The sequence below is a fragment of the Danio rerio genome, chromosome 9, assembly GCF_052040795.2.
Source record: "Danio rerio strain M-AB ecotype USA chromosome 9, GRCz13ab, whole genome shotgun sequence".
Lineage (NCBI taxonomy): Eukaryota > Metazoa > Chordata > Actinopteri > Cypriniformes > Danionidae > Danio > Danio rerio.
The window spans coordinates 14,110,559-14,128,747 of record NC_141029.1 but is presented as its reverse complement, the minus strand read 5'-3'; the positions used below and the strand labels follow the sequence as shown (position 1 = coordinate 14,128,747).

The following is an 18,189-nucleotide window of genomic DNA, read 5'->3' as shown; positions in this document are numbered from 1 at the left end:
GTGTGTTTCCAAAAACAGTCACTTGCCTCTATTTATGATTTTGTCTGTTCCATCATTAACTATTTTCTCTCCATCTTTTTCTATGGCAGATTGTTTCAATTTGTTTCCTCTCTCCTCAGTTTTATTTTTATAGTGTTAATGTTTCCTGTTGGTGCTGGATATCCATATTAATACAGTGAGTTTATTTTTATAATTATTTTAATATTATGTTTTGCTCAGGCAGTTTATTCAGCTGTGGCAACCCCTGATTAATAAAGGGACTAAATCGAAAAGAGAATTAATAAATGAATGAATGAATGAATGAAAGAAGGAAGGAAGGAATGAAGGAAGGAAGGAATGAATGAGCGGCAGCTAGCTCTCTGCAAACTTTTACATGTTCGCCCACTGAGGCTAAGCAGGGCTGTTCCTGAACTGTACCTGGATGGGAGACCACATGGGAAAGCTAGGTTGCTGCCGGAAGTGGTGTTAGTGAGGCCAACAAGGGGTGCTCAGCCAGTGGTCTGTGTGGGTCCTAGCGCCCCAGTACCAGACTCTATACTACTCAGTGAGATGTTAAACTGAGGTCCCGACTCTCTGTGGTTGTTAAAAATCCAAAGATGTCCTTCGGAAAAGAGTAGGGGTTTAACCCTGGCACCAGACCAAATTTGCCCACTGGGCTCTGTCCATCATGGCCTCCTAACCATCCCCATATCATGACTGTCGTCATCGCTCTGTTTCCTCTCCACCAATCAGCTGGTGTGGTGCGGTCTGGCGCAGTATGGCAGCCGTTGCGTCATCCAGGTAGATGCTACACTGGTGGTGGATGAGGAGATGCCCCCATTGTGTAAAGTGCTTTGAGTGTCTAAAGTGGTAAATGAAAGTAATTATTATTATTATTACCTATTCATTTTTGGTCAGGGATTTTATTAAACAAGACACAATTTAATGTACACACACAGTTGTTTTTGTGAATTGTGGGGACATTACATTTGTTTTTATATTGTACAACTGTATTTTCTATCGCTTTAATCCTACTCCTAAACCCAACCCTCACAGCAAACTGTGTACAGTTTTACTTTTACTATTACAAAAAATCATACTGTGTGATTTATAAGCTTTTTAAGAAATCAGAACATCAGCAATGTCCTCATATTTCACCATCTTTTTGTAATACCTGTCATACCTATGTCATTGTCCAGAAAAACACGTACACACGTACACACACATGCACGCACACACACGCACACACACGCACGCACACACACGCATACACGCACACACTTGAAAAAAATGGTCCATTAGTCAACTCTAGTTGATGTATAACAATCAATGTAATCAACAAACAATAAAAAATATATTTCTTATATTATTTATGAACTTATGCTGCATTTAACTAATGTTATACTTTAAAAATAACAATGTTTTAATAATACATTAGTAAATATTAAACTATAATTAATAAAAACTGTATAGGATTGTTTACACTTCATGTTAATAAATACAATTAACTAACATTAATTAATGGACCGATATTTTACTGTTACCAAAAACATAATTATTCATTATTATTAATAATAATAATAATAATAATAATAATAATAATAATAATAATAATAATTATTATTATTATTATTATTATTATTATTATTATTATTATTATTCATTCATTCATTCAATAATTTTCTTTTCGGCTTAGTCCTTTTATTCATCCGCGGTGCCACAGTGGAATGAACTGCCAACTTATCCAGCATATGTTTTTTATGTCCTTTCAGCTGCAACCCATTACTAGGAAACATCCATACAAACTTATTTACACACATACACTATGGAAAACTTTAGCTTACCCAATTTACCCATTTTCTGGGGGAAACCGGAGCACCCAGAGGAAACCCAGGGAGAACAATCAAACTCCCCACAGAAATGCCAACTGACCCAGCTGAGGCTCGAAACCATGGCGCAACAAGTACCTTACTATCTTTGACACATACAACTAGTTAAAAAAACAAATACCGTACATTAATATCTTTGCGATAAAATTCTCATATTTATTAATAGCATGTGAAACAAAAAAGTTATAAATTGCGTTTTTAGAATGTCACGCTTGATTTGTGTAGTTTTCTCAAAATCCTGACCTTTAGTATTGATCATTTTTAGATTTAGAAAAATGGTGTCAGATTGATCTACCTTTGAAAAAGACTGCAGCAGAGGGGGGAAGAAGGATGTAGAGGTAGATGTTTTAACAAGCATTTCCTTCATTAGAGCATGGGTACAGGAGGGATTCAATTTAACAGGCCTTTGTTCTGCAAAAATGAAACACTCAGAGAGACAAAACTGGGAACAGCCTCAGAGGAAAACATCCACAGAGAAACCTGCCGCTGGGCACCTTAAACCGAGGACAGCACGGCTCTAGTATGATTTTTGTGTGCATGTGTGTGTGTGCATGTGGACACATTATATTGTTCAAGAGAGAAAGTTAACACATTTTTTATCTAAAACTAAATTTAAATTCTAAAAATGTAATTGCATCACAGCTTCGCAAAACTATGCAGCACGAAAAAAGGGTTTCAATATTGATAATTATAAGAATCACGAAAATCATTGTTAATGACGCAATACCATTTACAGTATATTAGTCAATAGAACAGTGTTAAATTTCATGGTGTTTTGAATGTATTGTTGTGTTGGGTTTCTGTTCTCCCGCTCTCTCCCGCTCTCTCTTACTGTTACCTGTTTCTCAGCTGGGTGGGGAGGAGAGGAGGTTAATTAATTGCACCTGCTGCTCGTTGCCCTGCAAGTCGGCAAATTAGAACAGTTTCTGAAAGATCATGTGACACTGAAGACTGGAGTGATGATGCTGAAAACTAAGTTTGAATCATAAAATATAGGAATAAATTACTAACGTTACTTAAAAATTTAAACTCCATTCGATAAGAAAAGTAATTTTAAATTGTAAAAAATTCAAATATTTTTTGATCAGGTAAATGAAACAAATAAATGAAAAAGTGTATCTTCGAAAACATTAAAACATGTTACTTGTTCCAAACATTTAAAAAATAGTGTACCTGTTTAACGATATATAATATTATCAGATCAGAATGAAAATAAAATTATCAGATGAAAGAAATATCCATGTAGTCACTCTCCAAATATTCTGTTTTGTAACTGTGTCTTATCTTATTGTAAGTTGTCCCTGTACTAGGCGCCTTGACGTTGCGCCTTGACATTCTTGAGCACTGGATAAAATTGTTCTGCCTAACTGAGCTGAATATTTGCACGTATTCATAACCCATGTAACCCTGAGTATGATGTATAAAAGCTGGGAATACCCCAGTCTTCTTTAGAAGAGAGCAATAAACTGTTGGATTCACATCTCTCAGTTGTTGTTGCCTTCCTGGAGCTCCAGCTTACTGAGGAAACACACAGACGGTCTGCAATTTATCCCAACAACTTGGTGACCCCCGACGTGATGAAGCTGATCAGGTAAGACATGAATTTGGTTTTGACTACCTGATTAGTTTCATCACTGAACTGAGTGTTCAGGAAGCTGGCAAGACATGAATTTGGTTTGACTGCCTGATAAGCTTCATTACTGAACTGAGTAATCCTTGGCTGGGATTTTCCCTGAAAAGCCAAGAAGAGCGCGCTATACAAAAGTAAAACGATCATTCTGTGTGTTTTCTAGTAAGTATTTACTAACATGGGTGGTTCATACCCCAAGCCTGAGATAGGGGAAGGCCCTAAAGATTGGATGTATCGATGTGGGTGGGGATATTACACTAATCCATGGTTAGATAATCTAGCAGGGTGGACTGAGGCACAAGCGATGCGTCCCTACCCTAGAGATGGGTCATTTGACCCCCATGTGCTAAAACGGGCTCACAAATTAATTTATGAAAGTGAAGGAGATCCCGAATGGGACCATGATTACATGAGAAAGGGTTATGAAATCTGGATGAAGATGATGAGTGTGTGGAATGATAAACAAAATATTAACCTACAAAAAGAGGTAAAGAAATTAATTCCGAAGCCTCTTAAAGGATCAGCATCAAAGATTGAGGTAAAAAGAAAGGAGACACCCAAAGTGCCTCCAGCCCCGTTGTTACTGTTCCCTCAGTTACAGTTACTGTTCCTACTCCTACCCTCTCCTCCCCCATTCCTGATGAGGGGCAAGGAAAGGCACATCAGAGGATGCCTCTGTATCCTGTACAAGAATTAGAGGGGCTTCGCACAGAGAAACCAGACCAAGGGGATAATCAGGCTTTCCTATGGGTCTCAAAGAAAGGGGGACATGCTGAAGTAACCCCTCCCTCCGCAACACAGCTCAAGGATGTCATTTCACTGCTTCCTGATATGAGCAGGCCAGTAGAATTTGTAGAAACTATGATACGTGTCTCTAGAAATGCACAGCTTACAGGAGCTGATTATAAATTTATATTGATGAACAAAATGGGGTCTCAATATGATGAGACAGCCCTCATTGATGCTGTTCCTTGCTTGTGCTCTAAAAATGATGAGGTTAAACTACAACCCCAGCAAATGATACGTAGAGTAAAAATTAAAGAAGGGGATTATGAGGAACAAGAATACACAAAAGATGTACCGTACTTTTACTGGCGGGATGAACAGGGTGCTATAGATATCCTGAAGCGACAGCTTACTGCTTACCTTGTGGACACTCGTTGTGCTCATAGAGATTTGTCACACGTGACCAGCTGTAAGCAGGAAAAGAAAGAGACAGTTTCTGCCTTCCTCCAGCGTTTTTCCAATGCTTGGATACATCTGGGAGGATTTGATCCCCCAGAAAGACAGCCACAACCACTGTTTATTTCCACTTTTATTAGTAACTGTACTCCAGATGTTCAGAAGATACTTTAATTTCAATTATCTGATCAATCTCAAATGACTCCAGAACAGCTCAAGCAAAGGCTTCGAACGATGACTGGCGATGGTCTGTTCGATCAAACTTTGAATGTCGCCCTCCAACAAATGGGGGGTGCGCAGCCATACTCTCATAACTGATTTAATAACGGCTTGCCATCTTCCCTCGCAACTGGCCATTGTTAAAACTCAGGGCCATTCGAAGGAACACACTGATGAAGCCAAAGGAAACGCTTTGGCTGACCGACATGCTAATAGCAGCACAACAGCCTTTGCCTGAGGACTCTATGCACGTTTCCTTGTTGTCTACAACCTCGGCTTCGGGGATGCTCCCTGACATTGATTTGGCTATGTTACAAGCATCAGCCACTGACGAGGATAAGTCCTTCTGGGACGCCTTTTCTTCCACGTTTGATGAAAAGATGGGTCTATGGCACGACAACACTGGTCGCCTATGTCTCCCACATGTGGCACTGTCATTCCTCGTCCACGAATTTCATGGTGTCACTCATCGTGGACGAAGAGGGGTACATGAAACGATGCGATCTTTGTTTTGTGTCCCAAAACTAGAAACCACCATTAATAACATACTTGACAAATGCCTTATATGCGCTCAATATAATGTATCAAAGCCTGTGGCACTGCACAAACATTTACCAAGACCAATTACACCTTTTTCTGAATGGCAAGTAGATTTTACGCATATGCCCAAGAGGGGACCGTTTAAGTATCACTGGTTTGCGTGGATAAATTTTCAAGATGGGTAGAAGCTTTTCCTTGCTCAAGGGAAAATGCAAAGGTGGTAACACAGAAATTGATCTCTGAAATTATACCTAGATATGGGATCCCACAAAGTATCGATTCAGATAAAGGAACACCTTTTACATCAAAGGTAACGCAACAATTGGCAACTGAATTAAATATAAATTGGCTTTTCCACATACCCTATCATCCACAATCATCTGGATTTGTGGAGCGAACTAACAGAACCTTGAAAGGAAAGATAAAGAAGGCCTTAAGACAACACGGTCATAAAGATTGGGTAAAAATTTTACCAATAGTACTAGCAGATTTGAGAATGACACCACAAGCAAATTTGGATTCTTTATCACCATATGAGGTGGTCATGGGAAGACCTTTCCCTATCCCATGGCAAGGGGGAATTATGGGAGTGGGTATTGAGCTTTCTAACCACATATCAGAATTCTCAGCGGCCCTAATTCAGAAACTTAATCAGTATTGGGAAAGGGTAACAAAGAAACACCCTGAAATTCCACTTGAGGCAGCACACCCTTTCCAGATAGGGGACAAGGTGCTAATAAAAGATATAAAACCCCAGAAAGATTTAACTGACCCCAAATACGAAGGGCCAGCTGAGGTTCTGGCTGTTACACGCACTGCTGCTGTATTAACTGATCTTTTTCCACAGTGGATCCATGGCACCAGAGTGAAACCATTGAAGTAAATGTCTATGATATGATATTAATAGTTTTTGTTTTGCAGACTACTTCTACTGATAGCCCTACTGGGACTGACACAGGCCCACACTGAAGTACACAACTTATTCTGGCAGTATGCTAACTGGACTGCACGACAGACAACCAATGAGTCATGTGTTGTCTGCCAAGAAGTGTTCTCCTCTGCTGTGACTATATCCTTGAAACCTTTGCCTTTTACATGTACTAAACTTGCTTTTTGTACAAATGCTTTGGGAGATATTTATGAGTGGCGCCCCACATGTGTTTCTAACAAGAAAACATGGGAGCCTCTTTGCAAATCAACTAGCAGAAAGAATCATTCTGTTGTAATACCTACACCTAGAACTATGGGTTTGAATATTTTGTTGACGAAACCCCAGGGGTTCACTTTTTCTTTTTGCTTTAATGGGACAAATGGAGGTAATGTATCCACCTTAAGAGCTAAAGATTGTAATATAGTAATTGGCGAGAGGGATCGATTTTCAGGGGTATATTTACCGTGGCGAAAGAATAAAAAATATAGTTCTCTACTAAGTGTTTGTCCCCGTTACATCCCAGGCACCTGTGAACTGAACAAACTTAAATGTGCTAATATCACAAATGAGACAGCTGTCACGGCATGTTACAACCTGAACAACACATACTGTCAACGCAGCAACGTAACTTGTGTCCCCACTTGGCCGAGACAGGATGCGGTCCTGGCCGATGACTGGTACTGGTATTGTGGGGGAGAAACCGTCTTCAACACTTACCCCACCAATTGGACTGGTCTTTGTACTGTGATCCAATTACAACACATGGTCACTGTCATGCATCTTGCCAGACAATTCGGAAGGGAACGGAGGTCAGTTCCCCAGGACGACGTACCCGACGAACACCGTATGAGATCACACTGGACTAGATTCTGGGAGGCTATGATTCCCAGTTTTGGCGTGGCAGATGCCTTAAAACAGCAAGAGATTATGCATTATAGACTGGCCTCTTTTATTAACAGTACCACGGATGCCATTTCTGGACTAAGAGAGGAGCTCTGAGACTAATGACTATGCAAAACAGACTGGCTCTGGACATGCTCTTAGCGGAAAGAGGCAGGGTCTGCTCCCTGGTCGGAGAGAGCCAATGCTGCACTTACGTTCCCGCGGATGATGAGGATCTTGGACGAGTAGGACAAGCTGTAAAGGCGATGAAAAGGATATCATCACAGGTGTATGAGGATGAGATGAAGGAAAGAAATTTTAATTGGGGATTGGGATTTTTAGTAAGCCTGTTTGGATCATTGGCTCCATATGTCTCAATGGTAGTACCGGTACTTATTATTTTCTTATGTGTATGTATTTTTGGTCCATGTCTTCTGAGATGTTTTATGGAAAGAATGTATAGGATGGTTAATGCCTTAGGTAAAGGGTTATGAACATTTAGCTATGAATGGAACTGAGGGTAACCATTTAACAAATAGAGTTTATGAGAATATGGTATGATCCAGGCTCTTGTAAAAAACAGAGCCTGGAAGAGGGGATTGAAAGAAATATCCATGTAGTCACTCTCCAAATATTCTGTTTTGTAACTGTGTCTTATCTTATTGTAAGTTGTCCCTGTACTAGGCGCCTTGACGTTGCGCCTTGACATTCTTGAGCACTGGATAAAATTGTTCTGCCTAACTGAGCTGAATATTTGCACGTATTCATAACCCATGTAACCCTGAGTATGATGTATAAAAGCTGGGAATACCCCAGTCTTCTTTAGAAGAGAGCAATAAACTGTTGGATTCACATCTCTCAGTTGTTGTTGCCTTCCTGGAGCTCCAGCTTACTGAGGAAACACACAGACGGTCTGCAATTTATCCCAACAGATAAGCAACCCCAACATTTACAAGAGAGAAAGAGAGCGAGAAAGAGAGATATGTTGACTTTAAAACCTCCTTAATTCACATTAAAATCTTATTTAAAAAGTATTACAAAATGTAACAAAACTATTTCATTACCAGACAACACCAATAAAATGATAGGCAAATAATAGTAGTAATTACATGTCCTCTTCACATATTGTATATAAAAGCTTCATTCACACACCATATAAATTTAAATGTAAGTCAATTTCCTGTGAGTTGATCATTTATATTCCATTCTTAACCTGGATTTAACCAAGACAATAAAAAGTCATAATCTTTTCCCCTTTGATAGCCATTCTGTGATAGAAGAAGAGCCTAACCCCAATCCTAACCCTAATAAGAGAGAGAGAGAGAGAGAGAGAGAGAGAGAGAGAGAGAGAGAGAGAGAGAGAGAAATGTCAAATAAGTGGGACACTTACAAACACATCAGACACGTTCATTCATTCATTGATTTATTTTACAGTTTAGAACCTTTATTCATCAGGGGTCACCACAGCGGAATGAACCACCAACTTATCCAGTATATGTTTTACACAGCTGCAACTCAGTAATGGTAAACACCCATACACTCTCACATTCACACATTCATACTGTACTGCCAATTTAGTTTATTCAATTCACCTACACTGCATATAGACTGTGGGGAAAATCTGAACATTTATTATTATTATTTATTTACCATTGTTTTATCCTTAAATGCTGATTGTTAAATATACCTTTTGTTCAATTATCACCACTACTATTTCATTTGTTTTCATACTGTATGTTCTATTTAATGTAAACATGACATGCCAACAAAACAAGTTTGGAGTGAATTGAGAGAAAGAAACACAGACTCATAAGCACCTCAGTAGCTCTGGAGAATATCCAGAAGGGCTCATAGTCTTCTCACCGTCCTGGAATCCTGGAATGAAGGGAGGAGGGTCACGCTTGTGTTACATTCAGACACAAGGCCTCATTTTGGAAAGACGCCACTGGAGCATGTGCAATCAGCCAGCCGGCAGTGGTCTGAACGGCCTCGCTCTTTAGCTAATTAGCAAGACCACTGCTTTCTGTCAGGCCTGCTTTTCCAGCACTCTCCCCCGAATGGTGACCGTTTCCAGCTTCAAGAGCTTTAAAGGGAGGACAAGTAGAGACGGATGAGGCTAATGAGGAAAAGCGCAGCGCCTTGGTGATCATGGAGCAGCCATGAGTTATATTTTATATTTTGGCAATGTTACTGTTCTGCGAAAGTCACATGCTTCTCCTGAATCTGGAATGTAGTGAGTGAGTCACTGTAGTAAAGTGTGTTTTTGGTGTCATGATTATTTAGTTTTAGGGAAGGGAATAATGCAGAGAACTCATTATATAAATTTTAAGTTGATGTCAGTGTTTAGATTAGAGATGCCCAAACTAGGGACTGCGGTCCAAAGTTGGCCCATTCTAACCTTTGATTTGGCCCACCATCCCATTTGGCAAGAGAAGGAAAATGATGGGGGGTTGTGGCAAATATATCAGAGATCATCATTTTAAATTTATTGTTAACTAGTTGTATGTGTCAAATTTATTGTTTGTTTTGTAAATAACTTAAAAAGATTATTTAAAAATAAAAAGAAAATTTATTTAAGTAAATACTGTCACTAGACACAAGTCATTGGCAGGCAAATCAAGGCAAAGGCAGGTTCAGCTTATTATGTTTAGCATAGAACTTCATTGTGCTATTATTGGGATTGTGTTTTTACTGTAATACAATTATTATACTCTTTACTTTTAAAATACCTTTTAAAATATAAATGAATAATGTAACTTTAGTGTAATACAGTTTGGTATACCTTCGGCCCACAGCATTCAGTCAAGTTTCGTTTTTGGCCGTTCACGAGAAAAGGTTTGGGCACCCCTTGTTTGGATGGAAAACTACTGTAATGCAGTATATAATAGTATGCGAGACAACTCCCTAATACATCATGATTAGGATTTAAAATATTCATAAGCTACACAGTAAATAATATCCCTTATTTAACAGATTATGTATTTTGTGATTTACAGGTGTTTTCTGTTTATTTACAATATGAATTGCATTATGCAACCCAGGCTCATTCTGGAAACGTAGCCCCGTGGACATTTCTGGAGAGGTACATATTTGTGCAGTTTTTGTTTTAGTGTTTATTTTCGTTTTTTTGCGTCTTGAACGGCTCTCATGAGCGCGCGCCATTCGCATCCGCTCTGTTCTCGCCTAAAAAGCCACCGGAGGCCGCTGTCGAGCGACCGTCTGTCGGACTGACTGACTGACTGACTGAACGATTGACTGGGCGGCCAGCCAATCAGCCGACCCAGCCACCTTCCTGCACCACCTTTCCTAAACCCAAGCAATGATTTACAAATACCTTCCAGAAAAAGAAGAGCCGTGGCCTGCTCCCCTCCTGGCCTCCGCTCCGCCTACGTAACACGGCGAGATAACCGGACAAACTGGTTGCGACGGGAAAGCCCTCCAAACTGAGGTGAGCCGTCAGCCGGTGAGCACGAAGAGGAGCGGTGTCACACCGCCCCATAGCGTTCGCTTGAAAAAACAAATGCAGCCATACGTACCTCCGGCCATGTAAATCGCGGTCTTCCGATACGTCCGCAGGGCTAAGTTTTCAGAATGAGCCTGGGTTGGCATAATGGGATGTTCTCTGCTCTGCACACTTTTGATGTTGAAAAATCAACTGTGGATTTTATTAAAGTGACTATTAGTAAAGTTTAAGTGGTTTAAAATGATATACTGTATAATACATATGAAGAATTAAGTTTGTTAAACAACAGAAAATGCACTGGTAGTTTAATACCAGGTTTTTGTTTCATAAGTTACAACATCAAGTGAGAAAATATATCTCTTTAACCTATTTAAAATGTCAATAAAAGTCTCCTTTTTAACTTTTTAACAACAAAAGTTGGAGAAAAGATCAAGATCCTATAATGCAATTAAAAAGCAAAAAATTCACAACAATAAAAATAATAATAAAAAAATGAATCAAAAAATACTGTAGTAAATTGTTGATTTATGGATTTTATTTTTTTACAATGTATTTGGTTTTATTCAGGATGTTTATTTTATGCATTCTTACCTCTATTTCTCATTAACAATGGATCCAGTTTGCAGGGTTCCCACATAAACAACACAGCCTCATTCTGAAAACGTAGCCCTATATACGTTTCTGGAGATCAGGAATTATGTAGCCAGAGCCAGGTATGGCTGCATTTCTTCTTTAAAACGAATGTATGTGGACGGCTTTTCCACTGTAACAAGTTTGTCCGGTAGCTCGACGCATATGTAGGCGGACTTGAAACGTAGAGAAGAGTTGACCACGATGACGGAGTTCGAGTGCGGTGAAGAATGATTCCAGAAAACGGGTAAGACAAGACTCAAATGAAAAAAAAAAGCAACTGTTGAGTTGAGCAGCTCCCCTCCAAAATTCTGTAAATTTTGCTGAATTTAATGTAAAAAAAATGAATAAATCACGCAAATAAAGCAAAGTTTAACAGAGCTTGCAAATGTTTCATTGACTCAACCTTCATATTTTGGCCAGCAATGAAAACTGTTCAAGGTGTTTAAATGTTAACCTTATAGTTGTGTATAAAAAGTGCTCATTCAGTGTGCGATACCTGAGTTGTCTTAGACACAGCACTATGCTTCACTTTGGTGTGTGACGTGCTTTAGATGTGTCATGTTTCTCTCAGTGTTCCCTTTTTAGAAACTACAGAGAGCAACAGTACTTGAGGTCATAACAGAAATGATAAAAAGTAATAACCAAGATGTGTAAATTGGTCTACATTTTAAAGCAAAACAGAACAGGAATGGCTGCAAATATTGCCATGAATTTTGAGAAAAGTCATCACAAAATCAGTCATTAAAAAAATTTGCCCACAAAAGGTACAACCTGGTGACTACTTTTGATTGCTGGTTGACATGTGGGAAAGGAATAAAATAGCAGTGAAAATATCCTAGTTATTGACGTCATTCTTCAACTGTAAATGGGCTGAACCATTGGAATCTTTTTGACTCAAGACTTCCAGAGTCATTCACTTCTATTTATTTTAGATGTTAAAAATGGCTTGTTATGCTGCTTGATGTTGAAAAGTATTTTCTTGTTATTTTATTACATTTGTTTATGTATATTCATAAACACAGAGCAAGTAGTTTTACTGTTTTCTGCTGTTTATTATTCCTAGTCATTAAGGAAACTAAATCAGAAGTTTTTAACAAAATTGCAAAGGGTCAATAGCAATTGTCAAAACAGACAAAAATGTACAATCACAAATATAAATTCTTGATATTCCATGATTTGGATGAAAATAAAAATAAAAATCATGACCTTCAATGTTTGCAATAGACCTTCAAAAAGTAATTCCATTATATTCCAGAAATTGAAAACCCTGAGTTTACTGTAAATTTCTGCTTTTGTATGTCTTTCCAGTTAAGGGAAATTAATGGAAAATGCTTGAAATGTACTTATAATTCAGGAATGAGTCCTAAACAAGGTGAAATCTTTTCTTAATGCAACATTTTGGTAATCAGTAATCCCTCAATAAAAGATTGTAATACTTCAAAACAGTAGCAACAGCAGCTGAACAGTTGCACAAACAATACCAAAGAAATGACTGGAAAATCTGTATCGGTTCTGCGGTCTTCCTTCTGTATTAAAGTAATAAACGCTGATTGTTTTAATAAGTACCAACTATTTGTGTAAAACCAGCCAATCAGATTGGAGCTCGAAACTAGTTTGATCCTCGTTCAAGTCTCACATTAGATGACCATGCATGCATTCAGTTTAATTTCAGTTTATTCAACATCAGGATATCTTGGCAGCACTTCACAGTAACAGTTTGTTTCAAACCACATCAATCTATCTTCCTTAAATTCGCTTTCTCTCCTCTGGTTTGAGAGTGCTATCTAACTGTAGCATTGGGGGGAAAAGTGCCATGTTCAAACCGCAAGCGCTATTTTCCTTTGTTGTGGAAACTGTAGACAGAACTATGAAAGTCAGCATCAGGGAGAAGCCTCTCATCTTCCGCACACAGATCTGAGGAGTCGTGCTGAAAAACTTAAGCTGCATTCTCTATATTTTGACTGCAATGACAGATAAATACACATAAACACACATACATATTCCTGCAAACGCAAGCTGACAGATATACTGCAACACCGTCCCCAGTGTCATATGCTCCGTGCCATTTTCACCTTGTTTGTATGAAATAGTTGATGTCCCATGACTTCAAACGATGTGGCATTTTTGGAAAATTGTGCTTTGCGCTTTGAGTACAGATAAAATCTTGCCAATCGACATCCGCTGCCTGCCTTCATTTGCCACCCGTGACTAAAGGCCGGTCTGCATTTCCCTGCTTTAGATCAGTGTGTGGGTGGCCTGATGGTCAAAATAGCTGAATTGGAGAAATCGCAAGAGTAATTCCTTTCACACATATAGTTTTTTTTTTTTTTTTTTGGGGGACCATGGGAATGGTGCTGTAACTTCACAGACACCATCAAGCTTTTGCCTAAATAGCTATATTTAATGTATTGGACCTAACAAATTTTCAGATTGCTAAATTTTGCATTATATCAGGCTATACTGTATAAAAGTACATAGACTGAGTGACTAAAAAAGTTAATAGCTTGCACTGCTCCTTGCACTGAGTCTTCTCAGCTCTTAGTAAATCAGTCTCTCCTAAAGCTGAGCTCACACTTTTCAATAGGTTTTATGATTATCTTTACACGATCGGGGCCGGCCCTGGCCAATTTACTGGCCTGGGCAAGATTTTACCTGGTGCAACTTGCCTAACATCCTATTCAAGCAGTACTCAGTGATTAAATATTTAAACAAAATCTACATAGCTACATAGCTTTTCATTTTTACACAGATGAAGCTTACTATAATTAGCATAATTAACATTATAAAATATTACAAAAAAAAGTATTGCATTTGAAAAGAATAGATGCAATAAAACAATAAGGTTTTCACAATCACTAGCAGTCTAGCCTATGCAGATCGCTAGAGAACTAGACATATGGCACTTTATTAAACTACAACTCCTAGCATGCACCTCAGACACACCAGTCCCTGATTCCCCTCTAATTACACACCAAAGACACACTTGGAAGCTCATAATGGACTATATCAGATAGACCATATAAATTACACACAGAAATTTTGCTGAGTCTTGTTCTCCTGTAACATTTCTAAGCGTTTTCCTTTTCTTGTCCTTTCGTGTTTTTTGATCTTTGCTTTGTTCATTGTTTTATGTTGTTTTGCCGCCTGTCCTGACTATCCGCCTGTTTTGTTGACTACACTTTTGGATTAACCTCCTGTTACTGTTTGTTCCTGTTTTAGCATCAAATTATAATAAAGTAAATGCAAAAAATTATTAAATCTGGTATTCCTGCACAAAATTTGAATGATTCTCTAGCATACAGTAAAAAAAATTGAATGAGTGTTCCAGTAGATGGCAGTAAAGTTATACTAAATTCAGCCTGATCTCACGAGAAAACGTAAGTATTTTACGTTTTGCCAGTTTAGTGGCTAATTCGTACAAGTTCAGTCGTACGAAATGGTACGATTTTAAAAAGGAGGCGTGGCACCTGACCCCACCTCTTACCCCAACCGTCATTGGGGGATAAGCAAATCGTACTAAATTGTACGAATTAGATCGTACGAATTCATACGAATTAGCCACTAAATGAAAAAGTTACGAATTGCTGTGAGATTGTGTTGACTAAATTATAGCCCTGCATAGTGAGAAGAGCAATAAAATATGTTGTTTTTGTGGGACAATCACTGTTTTATGTAATATTTAAATGCATCAGAATCAGAAAGTGTTGAAGGTGCATGTGTAATAACAAATGAGTAAATAAACATGCATTGGGCTGGTCCTGAACACGATGACCAGGTTACACTGTGCAATCTCAGTTGTCATGACGTCAGACTGTACGACAACCAAGATGTCAAAAATAGACACACAAAAGAAGGCTTATGCTGGGTTTTACACTATCAATCAAATTGAAATTAAATAAATAACATTATAGGTACTGTATCTGAATTAATTTTGTCATCAGGATCAGCGCTGCAATAGGTTCTTGGATTGTCACACTGCAATGAAGTGACTTAAATGTTATGAAATGGCATAATTGTTATGAAATGGCATGACAAAGCATTTGATCGACGATAACCATTATAATGAACGCTGACCTTTAATAAGCTATTGGTAGCATGTCAAACCAGAAATTAAGACCATTTATTTTATTATCGAATTATAGATATCTTTTAGGATTTTGAAAAATTTGTCTCAGATAACCAAATGACTGACCTTAAGCTTAGAGGTCGCAGAGATTTGAACAAGGACAGATTAAGCCAATAACCAACGTCCCAGCGCCAGTAACTGCATAGGATCTCACGCTGAGATTTGGTCAGACATTCTGACTGTACTGCTGAATAAAACATTCACATTTGTGATACACAGTATTATACTACATGTAATTCAATTTATTTTTTACATTTGTAACAGTCAAGTCTTGTTCTTCATATATTCATATTTGGGGAAGACATATATTTTATTTTACTTTTTGGGGTCCTAAAAGGCTATTAATCAATTGTATTTTTTTTTTTTATTATAGCCAGCAGCCTGCATTGTTTCAACTAATTAAATAATCAAGTTCGTACTAAAATACCTGGTGAAAACTATATTCGCGACTATCAGAAATATGAGATCTGGAACAAAAAAAGGTCAATGCATGCACAATATCCCATTAAGTAATTAAAAAATATGAGTAATTATGGAAAGCATGTTAAACAAAAGAAGTACAAATTTTATCCATAAATAATACATTATTACCTAGATTTACAGAAGGCACCCACTAAGATAACAGCAAAAATAAATAAATAAATAAATAAATAAATAAATAAATAATAAATAAATGAATGAATAAATAAATAAATAAAAAAATTGAACAAGAATCAATTTACATTAAAAGACCATTTAAGAGTCTATAAGAGTCACAATGCACCCCTAAGTCTTTATACATAGCCTCTATCCTTCAAACATTTAAGGTTAATAACCCAGTTGCCAACAAAAAATTTTGGTCCCACTTTATATTGTGGCCTTAACTAATATGTACTTACACAGGAATTAATATTTTGTTACAATGTACTTATTGTGTTAATACATGTTTTTACTGTGTACTTATGCTTGATTAAATACATGTATGTAATTACATTTGTAATTAACTTTTTTAATTACATTTGTAAATACACTGTTGACCATCCCTTACACCTTAACCCACCTTTAAACCTACCCATGCCACCAAACCTGTCCATAACCCAACCTTCATCCCAACTCAAAAGCACCACAAGCGTTTTCAAATACATTATAAACACAGTAAGTAAATTGTATTTATTTTTTGATGTAAGTACATAGTAGTTAAGGACACTTAATATAAAGTGGGGCTGAAATTTTTATTAGTTTAAAAAAAAAAAAGTCACACTTTACAAAAAGTTTTTTACTAATACAAACTAAGAATAAACAGTATTTATTAATAGTTCCAAATTTGATATTTCAATAAGTATATGTCAGAATAAATATGTTTACCATGCATTTATTTTTTACGCTGTTTAATAATAGCACATTATTTCACTCATATTTTGACATTTAATTTATCTGACACATTAAACACATTACTTCATTCATTTATTAATTTTCCTTTGGCTTAGTGCCTTATTTATCAGGGGTTGCTACAGGGGAATGAACCACAAACTATTCCGGCATGTTTTACACAGAGGTTGCCCTTCCAGCCACAACCCAGAACTGGGAAACACCCATACACTCTCACACGCCAACACAGGGAGAACTTGAACACAGAAATGCCAACCTGCCCAGCCGACTCACCACCCAAATGGTGAGTGACTAGTGACTGTGAAGCGACTTGCACTGAGCCACTGTGCCACCTAGACACATTACTTTAAAACTTAATTGATAGAGACACCAATATGTTTGTTTGTGTATTTTGTGTGGTGGTTGAGGAGATCCCCCCATTGTGTAAAGGGCTTTGAGTGCCCAGAAAATCGCTATATAAATGTAAGGAATTATTATTTTAAGGAACATCTACAAGTCGATATATTTTTGTACCTTTTCTATCTTTTTGTATCTATTTTGATTTCCACCATCTTGAACACCATCTGTTTGTTTGATTGAAATAAAAGCATTTAATGTTTTGATTCATTTCATACTTAGATGGTTTGGTTTATGCTATATAACAATTGCTTTAGTTTTGGTAATTTCCTAAAAGGGAAAAAAGCTCCCTGAGCCAAAGTTGCTTGAAATGCGGGTGGGCATTTGTGCACTCTGGATCTTGGATCTACAATGCTTATATTTATAGTCTGCTATTTGATCCCTGAGATCAGATGCAGATCTCTAGTTTGGTGACGGAAAGAAAAGAAAAGAGGATTGTGTTTTTTTGGGACTTCACAGGATCATAATCCATCATTACTTTGAAAAGGCATATTAAAAACAAGAACCTACAACATCATTTTGGCTTCGGAAACCTTTAAAATGCATACTTTTGGTTTTTCAACCTCCTCTCTGAATTTACCCACAGGCCTTTGTGGGAATCCCCTGCAGCATTAATAGACTTGTAACAGTTTTCTCATTTTCTCCAACAAAATCCAGTGAATATGATGAATTTTTGATGAAACCCAGCAGCAGACTGAACACCTGGAGCACTTACAAATTTCCACCTGTGAATCCAGAAGATAGAAATATATATGTCCTGCATACATTTATTAAAACGCTGGACTCGGTTGTTTGAGTTTGCCGGCCAAATGATTCAGTTTATGAGGGGAGGAAAGTGGGAGGAACATCTATAAATCTTTCTGATCTGGGCCAGATTACTGATCCCACTTTGATCCGGGAATCCAAACACCATCATTCCTCATTCCAGTAGTGCTAGCTGCCTCTGGATGA

General features: G+C 37.7%; 1 long non-coding RNA gene across 1 annotated transcript; it reads left to right on the top strand.

Annotated features, from left to right (window-relative positions):
* Nucleotides 1–3,100: 3,100 nt before the first annotated feature.
* On the top strand, nt 3,101–8,106 carry LOC147842293 (uncharacterized). The gene is made up of 2 exons (XR_015499238.1): nt 3,101–4,430; nt 4,894–8,106. It is a non-coding gene; the product is annotated as an uncharacterized LOC147842293 (long non-coding RNA).
* Nucleotides 8,107–18,189: the final 10,083 nt, after the last annotated feature.